At 43.1% G+C, this 7,235-nt stretch overlaps 1 protein-coding gene across 2 annotated transcripts in view; it reads right to left on the bottom strand.

Moving 5' to 3' along the window:
• The window catches only part of PHF20 (PHD finger protein 20), a 168,593-nt gene that overhangs the window by 160,441 nt on the left and 917 nt on the right, over window positions 1-7,235 (bottom strand). The window lies entirely within an intron of this gene.

Below are 7,235 nucleotides of genomic sequence, written 5' to 3'. Positions count from 1 at the left end.
AGAGACAGAAAGTGAAAATGCAAGCAGTCAGGCCTAGGACTCGAACAGCAGTCAGTCCTGTGGGAGTCCAGGACCTTAACCATCGCACCACCTGCTGGCCCCCAGAATTAATTTATAAACGGCGTTTGCACTTGGGGTACAGTTTCAAATTTCAGATAGGCCAAAATCCTAACAAGATGGACAAATGGAGGAAGGATTATGGTGTGACTATGCCCCATCATGTGTGTGTTGCGGGGGTGGGGGGGAGTGCCTTTTCTATCTCTCTCTCTTTTACTCAGTGAGCACATACAGCCCTCTGGCAACTTAAAAATTTTTTAAACAATTTCAGATCGGGGGACAGCACATGACATTGAGGTTAAGGCAGTTGGCTGGATCCCACATGGCCAACTCTGCAGTTCAAGTCGTAGACCTGACAACTTGAAAAACATGCCAGATGCATACGCATGCATGCCCAAAATCCCAAAAGGAGAATGGAGAAGGGATTGTGGGATGGCCATCACCTCTGGGAGGTGACTTTTTCATCCTCCCACACACCTGCCATCTCTCTCCAGTCCCATGGCAAAAATCTAAAAAACAAACAAACAAATTTCAGATAAGGAGTTTAAGGACCCTTCAAATACAGAAAGAGAGGCTGGCACATGGCGAGGTGGTTGGAATGCTGGACTCCCATGTGGCCAATTATGGTTCAAGTCTTGGACTTGATGACTTGTCTTCTCACTTTCTCTCTTTCTCTCTGTTGTCAAATTGTTTAAAAATAATAATGAGGGGCCAGCAGGTGGCTAAGGGTGCTGGATTCTCACACCCACAGCGCGTGTCTCTCTCTCTCTCTCTCTCTCTCTCTCTCTCTCTCTCTCTCTCTCTCTCTCTCTCTCGTCAAATTTAAATAAATAAATAATGATTTTTTTTTTTTAAATCTAGGAAGAAGGGCCAACAAGTGGCATTGTGATTAGGGTGCTGGAGACTCACATGGCCTACAGCAGTTCAAGTCCCGGACTTGGCAGCTTGCTTTCTCATTCCCCTCCCTCCTCTCTCTGTCTCTAGTGAACACACATGACCTATAGCAAATTTTTAAAATAATAATAAACAACATTTAATTTTTAAAAATTTTTAGAGACCAGCAGGTGGCATGGTAGTTAAGGTGGCTGGACTTTCATATGGCTGACCTCAGTTCGACGCCCAGACCTAGCAGCTTGCTTTCTCACTTTCCATCTCTCTCTCTCTCTCCTTCTTTGGTCAACTTCAAAATAATGAAAAATCAAAAATAATGACAATGAATAAAATTTTAAAAGATAATTCATTTTTTAAAAAATTATTTAATTTAATTTTATTCACCATAATCATCATTATTACTTTAGTTGAACAGAGAAAGATAAAGAAAGAAAGAGATTGAGGGGAAATTGAGAAAGCAAGCTACCAGGTCCAGGACTCCAACCGTGGTTAGCCATGTGGGAATTCAGTACCTTAACCATCATGCCACCTGCTAGCCCCTAAATAATTATTCTTTATTTAACTTTATTTATTTTGATTTGAGCAAAAAGGGACAGAGTGGGAGAAAATGAGAGAGACAGGGAAAGCAAGCCACCAGGTCTGAGACTTGAACCATGGTGGGAGCCAAGCACTCTCAACGACCACGCCACCTGCCAGTCCTCAAAATAAAATTATTCTAAAAAAACAAAAATTTTGATGGAACCAGCATATGGCATAATGATTACGTTGCTAGACTCCCACATAGTCAACTGTAGTATGAGTCCCAGGCCCAGCAGCTTAAAACTCATGCCAGGCGCCTATGCATGTGTGCCCAAAATCCAAGAAGAGAACAGAGAAGGGATTAGAGTGTGGTCATTCCCCCTGAAGGGTGAGTTCTTTCTATCTGTGTCTCTGTCTCTCTCGGCAAACATACACACCCTACATCAAAAATCTCTCTTAAAAATAGAAAAATTGGGACCAGCAGTTATCGTAATGGCTATGTCGCTGGACTCCCACGTAGTCAACCGTGGTTCGAGTCCCGGACCCGGTGGCTTAAACTCACGCCGGGCGCGTGTGCGTGCATGCCCAAGATCCCAAGAGGAGAATGGAGGAGAAGGGATTGCGGTGTGGCCATTCCCTCTGGGGGGTGATTTCTTGCTTTCTATCTCTCTGTCTCTCTCTGTCTGTCTGGCGAGTGCACACGCCCTATAGCAAAAATCTCTCCAAAAAGAAAAAGAAAAATTGTTTTCAAATAAAATAAAATCTAAGAAGAGGTACCAGGTAGCTGATTCCCACAGATATAGGAGATTTTGGGGGAAGGGGGTTAGAAGCAGTACATCTCACTATCCCCAAATCTCAGCCAAAGGTTAAAATAAATTACCTTCTGTATCTTTATGTTTCATTACCTGCCCTGATCATTCAAAGCAAAAAGAAAGCTGAGGTGTAGGGGAAAGGCAAACGTGTTTAAATATACATCAGATAAGAGAACCTGTAGTTGTTGCTTACATCTATGATTGTATGTAAACCACAGCTTCTATCTTAGCAAGGCAGGTTAGTGGCTAACATTGACTGAGAACTCAAGGAGGAAGACTTTGAGAACTGTAAAGAGTTTTGAATGAAATACAGCATGGAACTAGCAGAGGACATAGAGACAAAAAGAATGTTGAAGCTGGGCGTGAAGACAGGTTGGCTGCCTTGGCTAAGAGAAAGTGGCAGAAATGACTCGCACAGGAGAATAACTGGCAGGCTGCCCAATAGGCACGCGAAGGAAATGAAATCTGCTACAAGAAGCTCCCACAGAAAACTGGGTTTCTAACCAAGGTACTGACAAAGACCAGAGCAGAGCAGACCTTGGAGATAATCAGTCCCTCATTTTATAATGGGGAGGATAAGACCCTCTTGCATTAAATGACTTGCCTGAGGTCTTAGTGAGTGTAAGAGCTGGGACTAGAGCCAAAGCCAGATCAAATCCGTTATTGAAGAGGATCTGACATTCATGTGAGGAATGGGGACTGGGGGAGGACCAGGGACATAAAAGAGTCTAGTCATTCAGGTTTGTCCTGATTAGAGCCTGGAAATGGATCATGCTGGAAGAGGGCCATGACAGGTGACAGCCAGGGAAACAGGTACAGATGGCCCAAGACTGTCAGAAAGGAAAAACCCACTGAGACTCAGAATAGATTGGACATGGGTGGACAGAAGGAGAAAAAGCATCATAACCATGACCCCCATGAAAGAAAATCATCTTCTCACCAGCATTCTGTCTTTCTGGAGCACCAACGAAGATGCAAGCCAGCAGCTTCTATTCACAAACTAGGCACCTACCTATACCCTGGCCTTTCCCAGGGCCATTTCCAGAACCCAGAAAACCAGGAAAGACTACTGGCAAATTCCAACCTCTGTGCCCCTGCTGATCTGGAGTATTGCAGATCCCCTTTTTTGCAGGATGACAGGTGAAGAACCCAGGAGAAAAGTTGACTATGCAATATTTACTAGAACAGTTCGATGCCAAGAATTACATCTACCTTTAAGTAAGAAATACTTAAGCATTTAAATTTGACAAAAATACATCAAAACCAAACTCTTAGAGAAAATCTGACCATGCTTTAAAAAGCTAAATGCTGGGATAACTAATTGAGTATAATTAATAGTTCTCACAAGAGGATGATGACCTTGTACAAACTTTAAAATAAACATAAAAGGGAAAATGGAAAGCAATACCCTAGCATAAGCCTAACCACTACCTTCCTATATTTACAGGGAAATCTTTTTCTTTTTAAAAAATTATTTATTTTATTATTTTTTTCTTAATTTGCTATAGGGCATAGGCACTCACCAGAGAGAGACGGAGGAGAGATAAAGTGAGCAGCAAGCTGCCAGATCGGGACTCAAACCACAGTCAACCATGTGGGAGTCCAACAACTTCACCACCACTACACCTGCTGGCCCTACAGGGAAACAAACCTTTGGGTATGAAACCTCACTACTCTATGGATAGTTCAGTAACACTAGCATCACCTGCAAACCAGAAAGGAAGACAGTTCCCATCTTTTTTTCTTTTTTTTGAGAGGCTTTTGCTATAGGGCGCGTGCACTTGCCAGAAAGACAGAGAGAGACAGAAGGGCAGAAAGTGAGAAATCACCCCCAGAGGGGATGGCCACACCGCGATCCCTTCTCCTCCATTCTCCTCTCGGGATCTTGGGCACGCGCACACACGCATCCAGCATGAGTTTAAGCCACTGGGTCCAGGACTCGAACCGCGGTCAACTACGTGGGAGTCCAGCGACACAGCCATTACACTAACTGCTGGTCCCAACAGCTCCCATCTTAAACCTACTAACTCAAAATCAGCATTTTAACAAGACCACCCCCCCAGGTGATCTGTATGCGTATCCAAGTTCAAGAAACACTGGTGTAGAATACTTTAAGGGTGCACTATACAACAGTACACACATAAAGTACAAAGAGCCAAATAAAGAAACAAAGTATCTGTTCCCTTTCCATACATCAAATTTATTAGATATAGCTCAGATACACCTCCAATGTTTCTTATAAGGTTGGTACTTACTAATGACCACATGATCTAAATGTGGGATCTATTTCACTTCCTGAAAAAACACAACTTAGTTCTATGGCTTTCCTGGACATGAAATATAAAATGGCTTAGTTGTTCTGAAACTGTAACAATGATTCATTATGAACCATTGTTCAGAGAACTTCTCCTCAAGTCCCATAAATTACTATAGGTTTCTGGAAGTACCATTAAATCTCCCAGCATCCTTAGGAAGCAGGTGCTTGTCAAACATTCAGTTCCCAAATGAGATTCAGAAGGACTTAGTCCTGAAAATAAATACTGTGTTTTCCTGTCTTTTCTTACTGGTGCAGTTTCTCTATCTCCCACTGAGGCCTCACACAGCTGCACATTCAAGTACTTCCCAAAAGGAGAAAGTGTCATTATACCCCTTAAGCACTTGAGATTCCAGCTGTGGAGAAATTAATCTGGTTGGGGGCTCAGACTGAAAAGCTGAGTAAGATCTAGAAAATCAGAGGGAACTACAAAAGAAAGAACCTACTGAGAAACTCTTAAGAGACAGGAGATCCCAGATAGTAGGAGATTTTAAAATGGGAGTTGGGGCAAGATTAGGAGATAGATATGTGAGAGGATGATAGGAAGAGATAAATATTAATATGTCACCTACACCCAAGCACAAGAACAAAAAGATGTCCAAGGGATTGCTCAAAAAAAAAAAAATTTTTTTTCCTGATAAAAGAAAGCAAGCTAATGCAGGGAAGAAACTTATGGGATAGAAGCAGTTCTAGAAAACTCTCTTGGAAGTTTTTTGTTTTGTTTTGTTTTCCCAATACAAGATTTAAAAAAAGGAAAAACAGTACTTACCTACCCAGAATCTTTTTTTTTTTTTTTAGGTTGTGGCCATAGGGTGAGTGTGCTCACCAGACAGAAAGGGATAGCAAGAGGGAAGCCAGCAGGTTAAGGTGCTGGACTCTCACATGGTCAAAGACGGTTCAAGTCCCTGACCTGACGACTTGCTTTCTCACTTTCCCCTTCTCTCTCTATGTCTCTCTCTGGTCAAATTAAAATAATAACAACATGAAATGATATGAAATAAACTAATTCTTAAAAAAAAAAAAGGAAAGTGAGAAATCACCCCCCCCAGGGGATGGCCACACTGCAATCCTTTTTCCTCCACTCTCTTGGGATTTTGGAGATGCATGCACACACACCCAGCATGATTTTTAAACCACCAGGCCCAGGACTCAAACTGCAATCAGACCTGTCGAAGTCCAGCACCTTAAACATCGCAACACCTGCTGGCCCCTCAACCAGAATATCACAGGAAGCCCCAAGATGGATTAAGAGTCCTGTATCCAACCAAAGAAATTTAAGGAGAATCCTTTCCAGTGTGAATCCAGCGCACTGGGGCCAAAGTCATTTGTAGACTTAAGGCCATCTCCAGCACAAGGGGAAGAGAGAAATCTCTACAACTACTCATTATGCAAAACAGCATCCAAGGGGAGTCAGAAACCAGAAAAATGCCTGGGGACAGGGCAAGCCTAGAGAGAGGTGCTCCTGCTTGCAGAAAGATAAAAGAGTAGACAAGTGAAAGGCCACACGCAGGTACCCCTTTAGGAGAGAGATTCTTCCTAGAAGGGAAGGGAATTCAAGAGCAACTAGGAAGTCAGTTCAGAAAAAAGGATCACAGAAGCACAGAGAAAGTGCTAAGCTGAACAAAGATATGCACTCACAAGAGGAAGGAAGAGGAAATGGGTGCACTGACCAAACTGGGGGAGCACCTAAAGAGGAATGTGGCTCCAAAGAGGGAAGGAAACTGAGGAATGAAAATGTTTCAGGATGGCAAACAAGCTCGAAAATGGTCCACATAGGTTTAAGTAACACCCAGAAGGTAACTGCATCCCAAAATTTGTAAAACTAAAAGGGGTACACGTCATACACTGCGGGAAGGGGGCACAAGAAATCGTCTGAAAATAAGTCTCCCTCAGAAAATACTTTGATTTGGATAAATAACGAATAAGGTGCAGCCCCAAGTATAGAGTGAAAAATGTAATGAATTCCCTTATTTGTGAACTGAGATATGTATTCATAAACTTCAGGATCCGGATTTCATTTTCAATAGACTCTGGAAATGAGGTGCACTCCAGGTTTGAAAGACTGAGGAAAGGAAGTTAACCCTAAATTTAAGAAATTCTGGAAAGCATGTTGTCAGATTTGGGGCCTGGAAAAGATCCTCCCCTTTATTTGTGAGATATAAGAAAGTATCCTAAAACTTTGGTTATTGGACCTCAGAATTTGAGGGACTCGATAATGGGATGAACTCTCAAGTCTGAAAGAGAGTGCATATTGAAATTGGAAATTTTAAAAATGGGAGTGTGCTCCAAGTTTAAGGGGGCTAAGGAAAGGGTGAACACCCTCAGTTTAGGGAGCTCTGAAAATTGCCATTGAAATCCCAGAAAGTGGTGATTAAGAAATGGGGTGCCGCCCAGATTTTCATAACTATGGAGAAATGGAACACTCCCATATTCGGGGTCTTGAGAAAGGGGTGTGCACCCCAAAATGGGATAAAAAAGCCAATAAAAGAAAATGCGTCCCCAAAGCGCAAGACAACAGTAGGGAATGGTGATGGGGTTCTCCAGCGGGCGGCAAAGCTCAGGCTCCGGCCCTAGCGCTTACTCCCCCCACCCCCCAGCACTGTCCGCTCCGCGCCCCGGGCCCGCACCCCGCGGCCCAGCCC

This window comes from Tupaia chinensis, unplaced genomic scaffold (assembly GCF_000334495.1).
Source record: "Tupaia chinensis unplaced genomic scaffold, TupChi_1.0 Scaffold000115_1, whole genome shotgun sequence".
NCBI lineage: Eukaryota > Metazoa > Chordata > Mammalia > Scandentia > Tupaiidae > Tupaia > Tupaia belangeri.
The sequence above is the reverse complement of the archived record's forward strand: the minus strand, read 5'-3'. Positions and strand labels throughout refer to the sequence as shown.